At 40.1% G+C, this 17,700-nt stretch overlaps 1 protein-coding gene across 4 annotated transcripts in view; it reads right to left on the minus strand.

The window, feature by feature from the left end:
• Nucleotides 1-17,700, minus strand: part of ASCC1 (activating signal cointegrator 1 complex subunit 1) — a 120,067-nt gene that overhangs the window by 13,594 nt on the left and 88,773 nt on the right. The window lies entirely within an intron of this gene.

The following is a 17,700-nucleotide window of genomic DNA, read 5'->3' on the forward strand; positions in this document are numbered from 1 at the left end:
GGCCAAATGACTTATTAAAGGGCAAATTAAAACCGCTATATACAAACAGGATGCCAGGCAGTTCTGCTGAGCACCTCAATATTCAAAATGCCAAGGGATTTCCCCTCTCTGCAGTCTTTCAATTTTGAAAAGTAGCAAGAAAAAAAACATGAGTGGGGGTAGGAGGTGGAGGAGAAAAGAGGCTACACTGACACGGCTGGAGAACCCATACCTAATCTCCGCACAGGCTAGGCACACTCTGCCCGTTTCCACATTACCTCGCAGAATTAGCCTCAGAGATGAGAGTTGAAAGTTCAACTTGCTGCATGATTTATTCCCAAGGAAGCCTTGCCACAGGGCATGAATATTACTGCTTTACCGGACAAAACTGCCCCTGGGGCTGATGGCTAGCAGAGACTCTTCAAGCCTGTGACCAGCAACCCTAAGGGCAGGCGCCCTTTCAGAACTAACCTAGATGATGTTTCTGCAGATAAATTATCTCCCTTAGAAAAATGCCTCTTCTTATTGCTCTTATTTCTGGTGTGGTCATCTTCCCTCGGGTATTATTCATAATGGTCCCTCAAACAAATGCAATAGAAGATAAATATTTGGTCTCCATATCACACAGTAGAAAGGAAGATCAAGTCAACAGAAATGAATCCTTAGAGGGGAATACATAGGAGACAACAACAGGGTTTCTTCCTGGTCCCCGGCTTTTGGGAGGCTGGGCACAAAGGGGCTGACTATAGTGCCAAGGCAACAGATTCAGGAGCAGCATGGAGGAAACCAGTCACCAGCCTCAGCCCATCTCTACTCCAACTTCTCCACCAACAAGGCAGCATCCAGAGGTTAAAGAGCAAATCACACCGGGTGCAGCGGCTCACGCCTGTAATCCTAGTACTTTGGGAGGCCGAGGCGAGTGGATCATGAGGTCAGGAGTTCGAGACCAGCCTAACCAACATGGTGAAACCCCGTCTCTACTAAAAACACAAAAATTAGCTGGGCGTGGTGGCACCTGCCTGTAATCCCAGCTACTCAGGAGGCTGAGGCAGGAGAATCGCTTGAACCGGGGAGGTGGAGGTTGCAGTGAGCTGAGATCGCACCATTGCACTGCAGCCTGGGCAACAGAGCGAGACTCTATTGTCTCAAAAAAAAAAGCAAATCAGACATCCCTAGGCAACATCAGACAATGCAAAGAGTACACATACATATAAATAACAGCAGTCCAAATAACGGCTGGCCTTGGAATGGCTCCCTAGAAGAGGGGAGAAAGGCTGCCACATGTTATCATCTAAGTTATTTTCAACTAAGTTACCTCATTAGACTGGAAGACATGAAATACTGCATCCTCTGTTAGAACCAAAGGAAACACACCTTGAGTAGCATCACTGTAACTTTATAGACTACAACACACACTTTTCTATAATCTAATTCAGATGGCCCTCCTTGCCCTCTGCAAAGGTGTGGGCTAGATGTCAAACAAGCAAAATGCCTTGGAAGAGAGAGAGGGTTGTCTCCACACATGTCACAGTGATAAGGCCACTACAATTTAAGAAATTGCTATCAAGCCAGGCGTGGTGGCTCATGCCTGCAATCCCAGCACTTTGGGGGGCCAAGGTGGGTAGATAATTTGAGCCCAGGAGTTTGAGACCAGCCTGGGCAACATGGCAAGACATCTCTACAAAAAAATACAAAAACTAGTTGGGTGTGGCAGCACACACTTCTAGTCCCATCTACTCAGGAGGCTGAAGTGGGAGGGTCACTGGAGCCTGGGAGATTGGGGCTGCAGTGAGCCAAGATGACGCCACTGCACTCCAGCCTTGGGTGACAGAGCAAGACCCTGTCTCAGAAAAAAAAAAAAAAAAATCAAAGTTTTAACCTACAATTGAGAGAGTAAACTCTGAATTGGATTTCTGGTTGATTTATACCGTTTTCTCACTTTTAATTTGTAATAATAACGTTCACATTTGAGTATTAATTCTAAAATTGTTTCATCCCTGGGATATGGGGGAAGAGAGCATTTTTTGTTTTTTTTTTGAGATGGAGTCTCTCTCTGTAGCCCAGGCTGGAGTGCAATGGTGCGATCTCAGCTCACTGCAAGCTCCACCTCCTGGGTTCACACCATTCTCCTGCCTCAGTCTCCTGAGTAGCTGGGACTACAGGTGCCTGCCACCACGCCCGGCTAATTTTTTTGTATTTTTAGTAGAGACGGGGTTTCACTGTGTTAGCCAGGATGGTCTCGATCTCCTGACCTCGTGATCCGCCCTCCTCGGCCTCCCAAAGTGCTGGGATTACAGAACATAGTTTCATTTGGTCTGGTCTCTAACAAAGGGCTGCTTCAAAGAAGACAGTGCCCTGTCACCATCTCTGCGTTCAGATTTATATTCTGCTACTGGTTTGCTTATACTGTAGCTAAAAACACACAATGCAGAATATATGTACAACGGAATAATATTCAGACTCAATAAGGAATGAAATCTTGACACATGCTACAACATAGATGAACCTGGAAAACGTTATGCTGAGTGAAATAAACTGGACACAAAAGGACAAATGTACAATTCCACTTACATGAGGTACCTACAGTAGTCAAATTCATAGAGACAGAAACTAGAGTGGTGGTTACCAAGGGGAAGGGGAAATGGGGGGTTGTTGTTCATTAAAATGAGTTTTAATTTGGAATGATGAAAAAGTTCTGGAGATGGATAGTGATGATGGTTGCACAACAATGTGAATGTACTTAATGCCACTGAATTGTACACTTAAAAATGGTTAAAATAGCCAATCTTATGTATATTTTACCACAATTTAAAAAAACAACGGCCAGGCGCAGTGGCTTACACCTGTAAGCATAGCACTTTGGGACGCTGAGGTGGATGGATCACTTGCGGTCAGGAGTTCGAGACCAGCCTGGCCAACATGAAACCCCATCTCTACTAAAAATACAAAAATTTCCTGCGCATGGTGGCATGCGCCTGTATCCCAGCTACTCAGGAGGTTGAAGCATGAGAATCGCTTGAACCCAAGTGGTGGAGGTTGCAGTGAGCTGAGATCCTCCACTGCACTCCAGCCTGGGCAACAGAGCCAGATTCTGTCTCAAAAAAAAAACCAACATACAACTCATTTCATCAGTGAACTACATCCAAAATAATATGAACAGTCCTAGAAATGAACACATAAAAGAGATGAGTATTTTCTATAAGAACAGACATCCCATTCAAAGAGTTCATAAGAATGACATCACAGGAGCCACAGACAATTGAATATTTATTCCCCCTCCCTCAAATGCACCAAGCAAGCATGTAGCTTAGTGTTTCATATTTAGTAGGTATTCAATAAACATTACCCAATATTTATTTTCATTCTGATAAGAACAAGAGATGATTTTAAGAAAGGCAATGCTAACCTCTTAATTTTTTTCTATTTTCCCTGCCTTTGCCAAACCATGGCCTATTTCTTGTTACTGTGCTGGCTGGGCCCTTTCAAAAACCCTGCATCATTTCCTGCCTGAGCCAAAACAACACATGGAAGTATTCCAGTTCCACTGCAAAGAGGAATAACCTGTGAACATGAATTCAAAAGAGAGCAAAAAACATCACATAGAAACAGATAGCCACAGACCAGGGAAGGTGCATCTTCCTGGAATAAATGCTGGCTTTTGCCGAAAACCAGCCAATTTCTTGTTTTTCAGTTCCATGTTAACAATGGTTTCACCTCACTGACAGCCGTATCTTCAGATGCTCTCATTAGACTTCACTGTCCAGGCAAAGTAACACATAAAACACATTAAAAAATTCCGAGGAAAAGTTATGGTGAAACACAGCTTAGATTTGAATTTTCCTTTCCCTCACCCCCTAAACAGACTGAAATAAGAAGCTACGACACCAAACTGAAGCATTTCAAACTGTACTTTTTCCTTATAAATCTGATGCTCTAAGGAACTGCCCAATCACCTGTCAGAAGTCTTTCAGATCCTTTAAAACATGGTCTATTGTTTTTCTATTGCTGGCAAAATATGAAAAGCCCCTAATAATCTTCTGCAATCTCCTATTTTTATGAGTTTCATTTTTCACCATCAAAGAAGGGAGGCAGAGCCCTATCTTATCACTAACAAAGCACCATATTCTAGCAAGATGTCTCATCACAATCTCCTTCCTAAGCTTTCACATTTTTCTGACATTCATGTTAATTGTAAAATTAGCACCATTCACTTGCAAGTTCAGTGCACTTTATTTTTCATTCAGTATTTTTTATTAATAGCTTCTGTAATAAGGCATAAATGAAGCTGCAAACAAAATCACTGTCCATGTTTCAAGTTAATTAGTGCATACCACAGAGAAGCACACAATTAGTTTTGGATGTATTTTGAAATAAAAGAAAGTTAAATGTAAATTTAAGCTCATTATTATCTTTATCAGCTGAGTGTTGCTATGTGTAATAATAAAGTTGCAATCAAATTTAATTGAGAAATGAACTTGAAACATTGTGAGTATGAGCTATAGGTATATTCAGTTTGTGGCTCTCTTTTCTTGAGTTGAGTAACCTCACTTTAAAAAAGAAATAAACGGATGGGAGCGGTGGCTTATGCCTATAATCCCAGCACTTTGGGAGGCTGAGGCAGGCGGATCATGAGGTCAGGAGATGGAGACCATCCTTGCTAACACGGTGAAACCCCGTCTCTACTAAAAATACAAAAAATTAGCTGGGCGTGGTGGCTGGCACCTGTAGTCCCAGCTACCTGGGAGGCTGAGGCAGGAGAATGGTGTGAACCCGGGAGGCGGAGCTTACAGTGAGCAGGGATCACACCACTGCACTCCAGCCTGGGCCACAGAGTGAGACTCCATCTCAAAAAAAAGAAAAGAAATAAACATTTGCTAGAAATGAAAATAAACAGAAATTCAATGGGATTGACTATTATTAACTAAATCTTTATGACATAATTAGTTTATCTTGAAGGCCTATTAAATAAGTGCATCATATTTAATCATAAAGCAAAATTGTGTTCGATGAAATAAAAGAAAAACTAAACTCTAACCTCTAAGACAGGAGTCAGCAAACTTTTTCTTTAAAAGGCCAGGAGGCCACATGGATTCCACCACAACTACTCAACCGTGCCAAATGGTGTGTAAATAAATGAGCTGAGCTGTGTTTCAATAAAGTTTTACTTATTTGGATTTCACATAATTTTCACATCATGAAGTATTACAGTATTCTTCTTTTGATGTTTTATAATCATTAAAAAATGTAAAAACTAATCTTGCTTTGAGGGCCATAAAAAAAACAGGTGGTGCGCCACATTTGGCCTTCAAACAGCAGTTTGCCAAGTCCTGCTTTAAGAGTTTATTATATGAAGTACAAGGCAAAAAATATCCTCTCTGGCAAATCCAGTGTTCTATTGATGCATAAGAAAAAATCTTTTTCTCCTCTCCTTCCAAAATCTGATGTCTGTAGAAAACACTTCCAAAAAAGTTTCCTGAGTGCCTGCCAGGTACAAGACACACTGCTAAGCACTGAGAGGCACCTAAGAGGTCTCTGAACAATCAAAGTAGGGAGAGGCGGGGCGCTGAGAGATGGAGAGAGCTCCATTGATTTGGACGGCTCTTACCATTAAGGAAAAGGTAATATCTGTATTAGACTTTGAAGAACAAGTATCATTTGAATACACGAAGACTGAAGTAAAAGAAAAACACAGAGATAAGGACAAAACCTTAGGGAATAGACATATTATGGAGTGAATTTTTTAAAAAGCAGCTCCAGAGTCAGGAAGAAAACCAGGAGAGCCAATTGCCCCTGAAGCCAAGAGAAGAAAGCATTTGAAGGAGAAAAGGGCTTAACACTTTCCATGCGGATACTGGGGAAAAAGTAAAAGTAGATCAAGGCACTGAACAAATAGGGGCTATCAATGACTTTTTACAGTGCTATTTTGGTATAATGATAGAGGTGACAGACAGGTTGGGGAGAATAAATAGGGACTAGTCTGAAAGGGATGGTGGTAGGAAGAATGGCTTTATGGTGCTTACTCAGACTAGAGAAATGGGTTATCCTCTCTTAAAACAAAAACACTCCCATGAAAGATGCAGCTACCTTTTTAGTAAATTGCTCTAATATGAAACACTCTAATCAGAAAGTTGTTCTTTATACCAATTAAATTCTTACACTCTTTGAAGTCAAATGGCCCAATTTATGTGGTAAGATCAACAGTTAATAAAAGGTTCATCTATTGTAAACATTGCAAAAAGATATAGCCAAGAATCAACAAACTTTTCTGGAAGGTGCTATATAAACACATACCCACCCCAAATGGTTAAATGTCCTACTAAGCTCCTAAGTGCATGTCTGTCTGTCCTTCTTTCTTTATAAAACTTTTTATTTCAACATAGTTTTAGACTTATAGAAATATAATAAGAATAGTAAAAGGAATCCTGAATACTTTTATTCTTCTTTCTTTTTTAATAATCTACTTTAAGAAATGCATTATTTGGCTGAATTTCCTGCTTTTTATTCTTTGTAATGTAGATATTGCCATTAAATTTTGGCCATCAGTTTAAATACTGTTAGGACTCAAGTAGTTTAGTTAATGTTGTCCATGATTGAGCCACAAGTTGTAAGAAAGCAAAGTACAATATAAGCTCACTTAACAGAGTTCCTGTTTAAAATTCATCGGGTTTCTTTAATCTTTAGATTGATGTTTTTCACCAACTATGCCCCATTCTCTCCTTCTGAGGTTCCAATTAAATATATGTTAGATCTTCTCACTTACTATCCTGAATGTCTTGTTCTCTTTCTGTAATTTTTATCTCTGTCTATGCATCATTCTAGATAATTTCTCCTGATGTTCTGGTTCACTATTTCCCTCTTCAGCTATGTTTTATTTGCTGCTAAACCCATACATTGAGCTCTTTATTTCAGTTATTGCCTTTTACAGTTCTAGCATTTCTATTTGGTTCTTTTTCAGAACTGTTATATTGGTTTTTCTTTTTAATAGTTCCCAATTCTCTAATAAAAATTTTAAGCTTGCCAGCCAGACACAGTGACTCACGCCTATAATCCTAGCACTTGGGAGGCCAAGGAAGGAGGATCACTTAAGCCCAGAAGTTCGAAACCAGTCTGGGCAACATAGTTAAGACCTCATCTCCGTATTTTAATTTTTTTATTTTCTGAGATGGAGTCTCACTCTGTTGCCCAGGCTGGAGTGCAGTGGTATGATCTCAGGTCACTGCAACCTCCACCTCCCAGTTTCAAGCGATTCTCCTGCCTCAGCCTCCCAAAGCGCTGGGATTACAGGCGTGAGCCACCATGTTTGGCTTTTTCAATTTTAAGAATTAAAAAACAAATTTAAGCTTGGCTTTGATTTCTTCGAACACAGTAAGCATAGTTGTTTTTAGTACAAGTCTGATAACTCTAGTATATCATATATTTATGAGTTTTATAAGTCTGTTTGCTTATTGTGACTGGTTTCCTCTTATGTCTCATCACCTTTGACTGTGTACTGGTCACTTTTGGAGACAAAGTTCCCTGGAGGAATATTTTTAGACAGAGGACGATGGTACCCTCTTCCAGAGATTTCTGTTTGCTACTGCCATATGCCTGGGAGCACTACCAGTTCAGAGCCTCTTTCATCCAAATTCAAGACCTTAGGGTCTACTTCCTTCTTTTAGAACCCTAATAGTTAATTTTTGCACTGATTGAGAACCCTCTTTGCCATATTTTCCCCTCACATTTTCTCTTTGCCATTTGCCAGAGATTTCCTTGACTCTTTCTTCCAATCTTTGATTGAATATATGTGTATGTGAGTGCATATATGTAATCTCCAAGGACTCTCTCATTCTCTAATTGATCCTTTTAAATAACATTTTTACTTTCCAAATGATTCTTCAGAAAGTTGTATTTTGTTTCACTAACAATTATCTACTTCACATGATTGTCAAGAATAATGTAATTGCTTTCAATGCTATATGTAAACGCTATTATAAAATATTAGTATGGCCAACTGAACTGTAGTTTGTATAGAAGAAGTGACATCTGCTAGTGATTTTACTTAAACAATATTAAAATGTCCAGTCATAGAAATATAACTAAGTAAAAAAGGCACAAGAGCCATGGTGAAAATCAAGGGACAATAACTTTATCCTAAATTCCATTTGCTGTTATATATCCTGCTATAATAGTGCAATGAGACATTCAGCAATAGACAATCAAGGAAAGACTTTCTGAGAAATTTGAGTTTTGAGAAAAAAATCTAAAGAAGAGCCAAGTGACAAAGAAATAATTTTCAAAAACAGTACATAATATGGCTGAATATTGAACTGAATAATAAAACTGGATAATAAAAAGACACAATGTTTTCTTCCTCAAATGAAATAATATACTTTCTGGCTGGGCATGGTGGCTCACGCCTATAATCCCAACATTTTGGGAGGCCAAGGCGGGTGGATTACCTGAGGTCAGAAGTTCGAGACCAGCCTGACCAACATGGTGAAACTCCGTCTCTACTAAAAATACAAAATTAGCCGGTCATGGTGGTGTACGACTGTAGTCCCAGCTACTCGGGATGCTGAGGCAGGAGAATTGCTTAAACCTGGGAGGCAGAGGCTGCGGTGGGCCAAGATCGCACCATTGCACTCCAGCCTGGGCAACAAGAGCAAAACTCCATCTCAAAAAAAAAAAAAGAAAAGAAAAAGAAAGAAATAATACACTTTCTAAATGCTAGTCTTCCTTTGCAAGCATTAGTATCTTTTTAAAAAAGCTACAAGACTTCTAGTTTACAGTCTAGCATAAAGGAGTTTGGAAGTCGCCACTCCATCCTAACAAGTGAAAAGCTGAACAAACTAAAACCTTGACAACTCTTCATAGGTCTATCAGAGAGGTGAGGTTGGGGACAAACTGCTGCCCCCAAAACTGGAGATACACACAGGTCGATACAGAGAATCACAATGGAGCAGAAACCCACAGGAGAAACCTCCAGAGAGTGGAGAAACCTAACTGTAATTGACAAACTGCTACAGGCTGTGTGGACAAGTCTAAAAGTTAGAAACTCCAGGGAACCAACTCACCAAAGGTTTTTGTAGTTTTACCTCCAGGAGCTCTACTTGGCCTCCTGCTTCCAGCAGGGGGAGGAATAAAAGAACCATTCTGAAATACACCAGACCACTTTGTTCCTAACAAAGCCTGCCCTCAGGAGAAACTATTTTACCAGAGCCTAACCTGCTGGGGTTTTATGAAAGCTTAACATACCTAGGAGAAGGATGATACCCAACTCCAGCCCCCTCTAGCCATCCACAGTGGGGAAGAGAAATATCCAGCCCTAGTGGGCACTAACCTTCCATGTGCAGGAACCCCACCTCAGCTCCCTCCAGCCTTCCACATAGGGGCCCCTCTAACCATCCTGTCCCACCTAACGAGGGTGATGAGAAGCACAGGTGACATTCACAGTCCAGTGGCACAAGCTCACCAAAAGACTAAGACCTAATCACAGAATTACAGAACACTTCCCCTCCCTCCAACCTCACCATCACACCACAAAAGGCCTTTTTACAGGAGTCCCTTTCACCCAGTACATCATGTTCAGATTCAACAAAAAATTACAAGACATAGTAAAGGGCAAAAAAACACAATTTGAAGACACAGGGCAAACATCAGAACCAGAGTCAGAAATGACAGGGATATTGGAATTATCAGACCAGGAACAACTATGACTCCAATGGATAAAGGAGACAACATGCAAGGACAGATGGATAATGTAGGCAGAGAGATGGAAATTCTAAGAAAGAATCAAAGAGAAATGCTAGTGACTAAAAGCACGGTAACAACTGGGCACAGCGGCTCACGCCTGTAATCCCAGCACTTTGGAAGGCCGAGGCAGGCGGATCACCTGAGGTCAGGAGTTCAAGACCAGCCTGACCAATGTGGTGAAACCCCATCTCTACAAAAATACAGAAATTAGCCAGATATGATTGTGGGTTCCTGTAATCCCAGCTACTCGGGAGGCTGAGGCGGGAGAATCGCCTGAACCCAGGAGGCGGAGGTTGCAGTGAGCCGAGATTGTGCCACTGTATTCTAGCCTGGGCGACAGAGTGAGATTCCATCTCAAAATAAATAAATAAGTAAATAAATAAATAATAAAAATACTGTAACAAAAATAAAGAATGTCTTTGATGGGCTCACTAGCAGACTGGACATGGCTGAGAAAGAATCTCTGAGCTTGAGGATATGATAACAGAAACTTCCCAAACTGAAAAGCAGAGAACAAAGACTGAAAAAACACAACAGAATATCCAAGAACTGTGGTACAACTACAAAAGATGTAAGGTATACACGATGCAAATACCAGAAGAAGAAGAAAAAAAGGAATGGAAACAATATTTGAAGGAATAAAGACTGAGAATTTCCCCAAATTAATGTTAGATTCCAAACCACAGATCTAGGAAGCTCAGAGAGTACCAAGCAGAATAAACGCCAAAAAAAAAACCCCCCAAAAAAAAACAAAACAAAACTGTACCTAGGCATATCATAGTTACACTTCTGAAAATCAAAGATAGAGAAAAAATTATGAAAGGAGCCAAAGGGAAAAAACAAATACCTTTCCTATATAGAAGCAAAGATAAGAATTACATTTGACTTTTCCTCAGAAACCACGCAATCAAGAAGAGAGTGGAGTGAAATACTGTTGAGAGAAAGAAACTCTATCAACCTAGAATTCTGAACCCTGTGCAATTATCCTTCAAAAAATGAGGGAGAAACAAGTATAAGAGATATGCTAAGAAAGGAGAGAAAAAGAAATTATATATAATATTCAAATAAAACAAAAAAAAAGGCAGAAAAAGGGTGGGAGGCAAAACTAGAAACAAAGAACAAGGGCAATAAGTAGAAAACAGTAACATATATAATAAACACTAATCCAACTATATTAATCAATAATCACTTTAAACATCAATGGTCTAAATACACCAATTAAGAGACAGAGAGTGTTAGATTTTTAAAAAAAAAAAAAGCACCCAAACAATATATTGTCTACAAGAGACCGACTTTTTATTTATTTATTTATTTTGAGACAGGGTCTCACTCTGTCACCCAGGCTGGAGTGCAATGGTGCAGTCATAGCTCACTGTAGCCTCAACCTCCCAGGCACAAGTGATCCTCTCACCTCAGCCTCCAAAGTAGCTGGGACTACAGGCATGCACCACCATGCCCAGCTAATTTTTAAAATTTTTTGTAGAGACAGGGTCCCACTGTGTTGCTTATGCTGGTCTTGAACTCCTGGGCTCAAGTGATCCTCCCACCTGGGCCTCCCAAAGTGCTGGGACTACAGGCATGAGCCATTGTACACAGCCAAGAGACACGATTTAAATATAAAGACACACAGAGATGAAAAATAAAGGGATGTCCCAGCATAGATGGGTTCTTTAAAAAAAAAAGAAAGAAAAGAAAAAGTAAATAAAGGGATGAAGAAAGATATGCCATTCTAACACTAACTGAAAGAAAGTTGAGTAGCTATATTAATTTCAGATGGAGCAAACTTTAGAGCAAGGAAAGTTATTATGAATAAAAGGGAGCAATACATAATGATAAAAAGATCAACTGTCCAAGAAGACCTAACAATCCTTAACACATACGTGCCTAAAAACAGTGTCAAAATACATGAGGTAAAAGTTGACAGAAGCAAGAAGAAACAATGAACTCACTATTATAGTTGGAGACTTTAACCCCCATATATCAGAAATGGATGGATCCAGAAGGCATAAAACCAGTGAGGATATAGTGGAACTCAACAGCACTACCAACTGACTGGATATAATTGACATCTATAGAATATTTCATCCAACAACAGCAGATTACATGTTCTTCTCAGGCTCACAGGAAACAATGACGAAGACAGATCACATTCTGGGCCACAAAATACTGCTGTAATAAGTTTAAAAGAATAGTATCACACAGTGTCTGCTCTCAGGCCACAGTGAAATTAAACTTGAAAGTAATAACAAAGATAGCAGGAAAATCCCAAAATAGGTGGAAATTAAACTACACACTTCAGCCAGGTGCAGTGGCTCACGTCTGTAAACCCAGCACTTTGGAAGGCCAAGGTGGGCGAATCACAAGGTCCGGAGTTCGAGACCATCCTGATGGGGTGAAACCCCATCTCTACTAAAAATACAAAAATTAGCTGGGTGTGGTGGCACGCGCTTGTAATCTCAGCTACTTGGAAGGCTGAGCCATGAGAATTGCTTGAACCTAGGGGGGTGGAGGTTGCAGTGAGCAAAAATCATGCCACTGCACTCCAGCCAGGGCGATAGAACCACTCGGTCTCCAAAAAAAAAAAAAAAACACACAAACACACACACTTCTTACCAACACATGGGTCAAAAAGACCTTAGCTACCACACCCTTAGCTGGTTTCTCTTAGCTGTGTGTGGTAGCTCACTCCTATAATCCCAACATTGTGTAAGGCTGAGGTGGGGGGATTGCTTGAACCCAGGAGTTAGAGAACAGCCTGGATAACATAGTGAAACCCCATCTTTACAAAACAATTTAAAAGAAAAATTAGCCAGGCATGACAGTGCATGCCTGTAGTCTCAGTCACTTGGGAGGCTGAGGTGGAAGGATTATTTGAGTCCATAAGTTCCAGGCTGCAATGAGCTATGATTGTGCCACTGCACTCCACTCTGGGTGACAGAGCAATGGGGCCTTATACCTAAAGAAATTAAAAATTGACTTTTAAAAAAGACACCTCAAGAGAAATTTAAAACAGTTTAAGCTAAATGAAAATGAAGATACAACTTATCAAAATGTGTAGGATACATCAAAAGCAGTGCTTAGAGGGAAATTTATAGCATTTAGTGCGTATGTTAGAAAAGAAAAATCAATAATCTAAGCTTCTACCTTAGTAAACTAGAAAAGTAAGAGCAAATTAAATCCAAATTAAGCAGAATAAAAGAAATAATTTAAAAAATCAGAGCAGAGGCCAGGCGCGGTGGCTAACGCCTGTAATCCCAGCACTTCGGGAGGCCGAGGCGGGCGGATCACGAGGTCAGGAGATCAAGACCATCCTGGCTAACATGGTGAAACCTTGTCTCTACTAAAAATACAAAAAAGCCTGTAATCCCAGCACTTTGGGAGGCTGAGACGGGCGGATCACGAGGTCAGGAGATCGAGACCATCCTGGCTAACACAGTGAAACCCCGTCTCTACTAAAAAAAATACAAAAAACTAGCAGGGCGCGGCGGCGTGCGCCTGTAGTCCCAGCTGCTGGGGAGGCTGGGGCAGGAGAAGAATGGCGTGAACCCAGGAGGCGGAGCTTGTAGTGAGCCAAGATCGCGCCACTGCACTCCAGCCTGGGTAACAAAGCGAGACTCCATCTCAAAAAAAAAAAAAGAATCGGAGCAGAAATGAATATAACTGAAAAGAGGAACTCAATAGAGAAAATCGGAGTGAATCCTAATGTAAATGATGGTCAGTGTGGCCTATTGATTTTAAAGATGCACGAATCTGGCGTCAGATGCCAAAAGTGGGGGAGGCTGTGCGTGTGCAGCGATTTGGAACACTGTATACTTTCTGCTCAATTTTGCTGTGAACCTAAAAAAATAAAGTTCATGAAATTTTTTAAAAAGTGACCACATAGTTCTAAATCTCACATCTCTTCTGTCCTCTAGAAAAAAAAAATTGAATTTATCTTTTCAACACTCTTCTAATACTTCAAAACAAAATATTCATTCAAAACAAGCCTCTCCCCTGAGAGTGTTTAAGAAGTTAATTGTGCTTTTGTTCCCTTAGGACAGACTGACTAAAGAGTCTCCCGGGAGGGGCATGGGAGGCAGACTCTACTCTTTGACCTTGGTAGTAGTCAACACTGTTGATTTTATGACTACTTGTTCAACAGTAAATGTCTTATGTACATATATATATATTTCAGCAAAAAAGAATAAACAGTATTTTTAAAAGCTTCCTTCATAAAAATGTCTCTAAGTAAAGCAAACTAAATAAAGATCTCATTTAAATTTATTCATTCTAATTGTCCTTTTAAAGGCTCTAAAGAACAGAGATGGGACAAAACCAAAACTGAATGAAATACGTGGGTGACTCAGTCACATCTTTCAAGAAAAGTCTCAGTGAGGCTAGAGATTTAAAACATTTTCAGGGGAAAGTATTTAAAATTAATACAGTCAGTTTAATACTGCCAGTCTCTTCTTTCTCTAAATTTAAAGATTCTTATATATAAAATAGAAAAGGTACAAATTCATTTCCCTTTTACATGGCTTATATTTTCCAGGATTTTTAAGTGTCTAAAGATAATGCACTTTTACACTATCCTCTGACTTTAGACCTATAGTACTTTCCATTCTTTCCCAAATATATCACTGTGCCTTTATTTGTACCATACCACCTTCTCTGATGAGTACAATCTAGGGCTCTAATGCCTCCTCTTCACTCTGCAGTCAGAAGCTATGCTTTTGAACCCCTGGTTCAATCTGCTGACAGCACAATCTTGGAACACTGATTCTATTGCTTAAGACCCCAAACAGACTGTCATTACCTCTCTCCCTAGAAGCTGGCAGTTAATGACCATTTTACTTCTAGCTAGTGAGGGAGCAGTTACTTCCAGGCAGTGTGTCTTTAGGTCAGTATGATTTCTCCAATTATAAATTTATCACTGCCTAAGGCTATACAAACAGCACCTTTTTTTTTTGCTATCTCTTAGATTAGAAATGGACACTCTCTGAGGGGGCACCATCCCATTAATTTGGCCTAAGTCTTCCTCACTCATGCATCCTCCTTTTGGAGCTATCTGGCACTTTTCCGTAAAAAAACACCATAACCAAATATGTTTGTTCCTTTTCAGGTTTGAATAACACAGGAGAATGATTCTAGTTGTCAATTCTTAATTCAAAGTCTTTCTTAGGGAAAGACTTTCTTATTTTAACTAGGAATAACCAGACACTAGTATATTACAGCTGCAACAACTCTCAAAAAAGCTGTACGAAAGAAAAATGTGGCTTCCATCTGCATTAGTCATTAAAGATTTCTTTTTTTCTTATTAAGGCACCCAGAACACATATTATACCAAGCCAAAAGAACCAATTTTCTTCATGGAGTAGAATAGCAATTGGCTGTTACTCATTAAATTCTTACAGCAATGAGCAATGACTTTCTTTCTTGTTTTGTTTCTCTTTGAATAGTAGATGAAGTTGATTTTTTTTCTAAGGCTGCCTCCCATCACCAGCATTCCTGATCCTTGGCCTATGTAGCTGTTAATATGCTGCACACGTACGCCTGGGCTCCTTAACAACCAATGCAGTTAACCTTTCTGTTTACTCCAAGTCAGTTCCTATCTTGTTAGTGAAATTGATTTTTTTCTTTCTAAACATAATAATTTCATATTGGACAAAAACTATACATATATATGTGTGTGTGTGTATATATATATATACACACACATATATATATATATGAAGTCCACTGGTTTTCTAAATCCTGTTTTTATTTTAAGGGCAGGGCCATGGAGTCTCATGTTTTAATTGAGAAAGACATGTCCATTCATGGTAATGCCAAAAGGTGGGTGGACTACGGCTACTTCACAAACACTTAATTGCCTCTGTGTTGGGGGTGGGAGGTAACTGTTGGAGCCCACAATTTACTTTTATTTTAAAAAGTAGTTAATTCTCTTGATTGAACACAGGTGAAAGATTATTTTTCTGGAACTAGTGATTAAAGAGTAAGTATTAGATACTATACTAAAGGATATGTCATCATAACTATCTGTGGTCAAAGGCACTTGTCCGTAACTCACTCCATGGTTTCTACATTCTAAATGTCTATTAACTAGCTGTACCCCTCAAGGACTGGAAGCTCCTAGAAGGCAGGCATTGTATCACAAAGACTGTTTCATCTTTAGGGCACATAGTCTGACAGATGGTATACAGTCAGTAAGTATTTCGGTTAGTGTTGATATCATGTTCAATACAAGAATCTAATTATTAACTAGCTACGGTTTTAGACTAATTGGCACACTCACTGCCCCACCATTTATGAAACAAACTTTAAATGGCCATTATCCCAGTTCAGGCAGATAGACCCAACTTCAAATACCTAATGTTCTCTACCTAAACACTGGGCATCTTTATGGGAGGCAGCAGAACACAATGCTCAATTTGTGAGTTTTGAGTCTTTCTGTTCTGATTCAGACTCTGCTACTAACTAGCAGTACCTCTGGCAAGTCACTTTACCTTAGTAGATTTTTTTTTTTTTTTTTTGAGGTGGAGTCTAGCTCTGTTGCCCAGGCTGGAGTGCAGTGGCCCGATCTTGGCTCACTGCAACCTCTGCCTCCCGGATTCATGCAATTCCCCTGCCTCAGCCTCCTGAGTAGCTGGGATTACAGGTGCCCACCACCATGCCCGGCTAATTTTTGTATTCTTAGTAGAGATGAGGTTTCACTGTGTTGGCCAGGCTGCTCTTGAACTCCTGACCTTGTGATCCACCCGCCTTGGCCTCCCAAAGTGCTGGGATTACAAGCGTGGGCCACCGCGCCCAGCCCTACCTTAGTAGATTTTGTGTCAGAGATTAAAGTGGGGAATTGGACTAAATGGTCTCCAAGAACCTAGCTAGGTCCAGGTCTAAAAGTGATTTGGCTTGAATTAATAAGGGTATTACTGATATAGCAAGTCCTTGTCAACACCAGAGGGAGCTACGTTCATATCATCACTGGGGTGGTTCAGAAGATTTCAGGAAAAAGCATAGTTAAATGGAAAACTTACTTCCCAGAATGAGAGAAATTCTATACCAAGGTAAGAGCTCCACACTGCTCATACAGCCACCCAACAGGCTCTCTGCCATCACCCCACTCTTATAGATGTCAAAGCACCTCACACCTGACTTGTACCAACACACAAGGCTTCAGTTTTAACTCCAGAAAACCCAGTTGGCTTTGAGCCATTCCTAAAGATTTCTTTCCCCATTCAGTCTATTTTCTTTCTTAACCAAATTAACAATAACAAAAAGCAAAGTAATTCATTGTGATACTGGAAAATCCCCAAAGAAGGGAGATAAAGGAGGAGAAAGATTCATATCACACCGAAGCTGTAGCCTGGAAAAAACAGTCAAGTTAACTACAACTGAATTCATTAGCAGCCTGCTACTCAAACCCAGAGCTACCTCAAAAACAAGAAAACTACTCAAAAAGAGAAAATATATCAAGGAAAGGAAGGACTCGGCATAGCTCTGCAATGCGGGTGCAGGAATGCCTGTCTGAGTCGATGGCTGGCACTGCCCTATTGGGCTCCTTGGTAAGCAGTCACAGCTGTTGAAGAGTGATGTCATTAATTAAGGCAATGGGGCCACATTAGGCATTTGGCAAAAAAAACTGTAAAGCGACAAGATAAGGGAATGGAGGGTGAGATAGGGAAGAAAAAGTAAAAGCATTTCTAAAGCTAAAGCTTATTCTGATGTTATTATATACTCCCTCCTCCATCTCAGCAAAACACCCAAAGCCTTGAAAATGACCTAAACCCTTACAGAGCAAGTGAAAAGAAGAATTGAAAACCTCTCCATTAGTATCAACTTATGTTTCTCTTTGTCCAGAGGAACAATGGCATGTTAACCTGATAGAGGAGGCATAAATCACGAAAATTACAGAAGGGTAGTCTGCTGGAGAAAGATAAATGTAATCTTGAAGAACCCCTTTACTTTCATTTCATAGATTAATTCAACACTCAGAAAGGCAAAGCTTCCACA

The sequence above is a fragment of the Papio anubis genome, chromosome 11, assembly GCF_008728515.1.
Source record: "Papio anubis isolate 15944 chromosome 11, Panubis1.0, whole genome shotgun sequence".
Taxonomy (NCBI): Eukaryota; Metazoa; Chordata; class Mammalia; order Primates; family Cercopithecidae; genus Papio; species Papio anubis.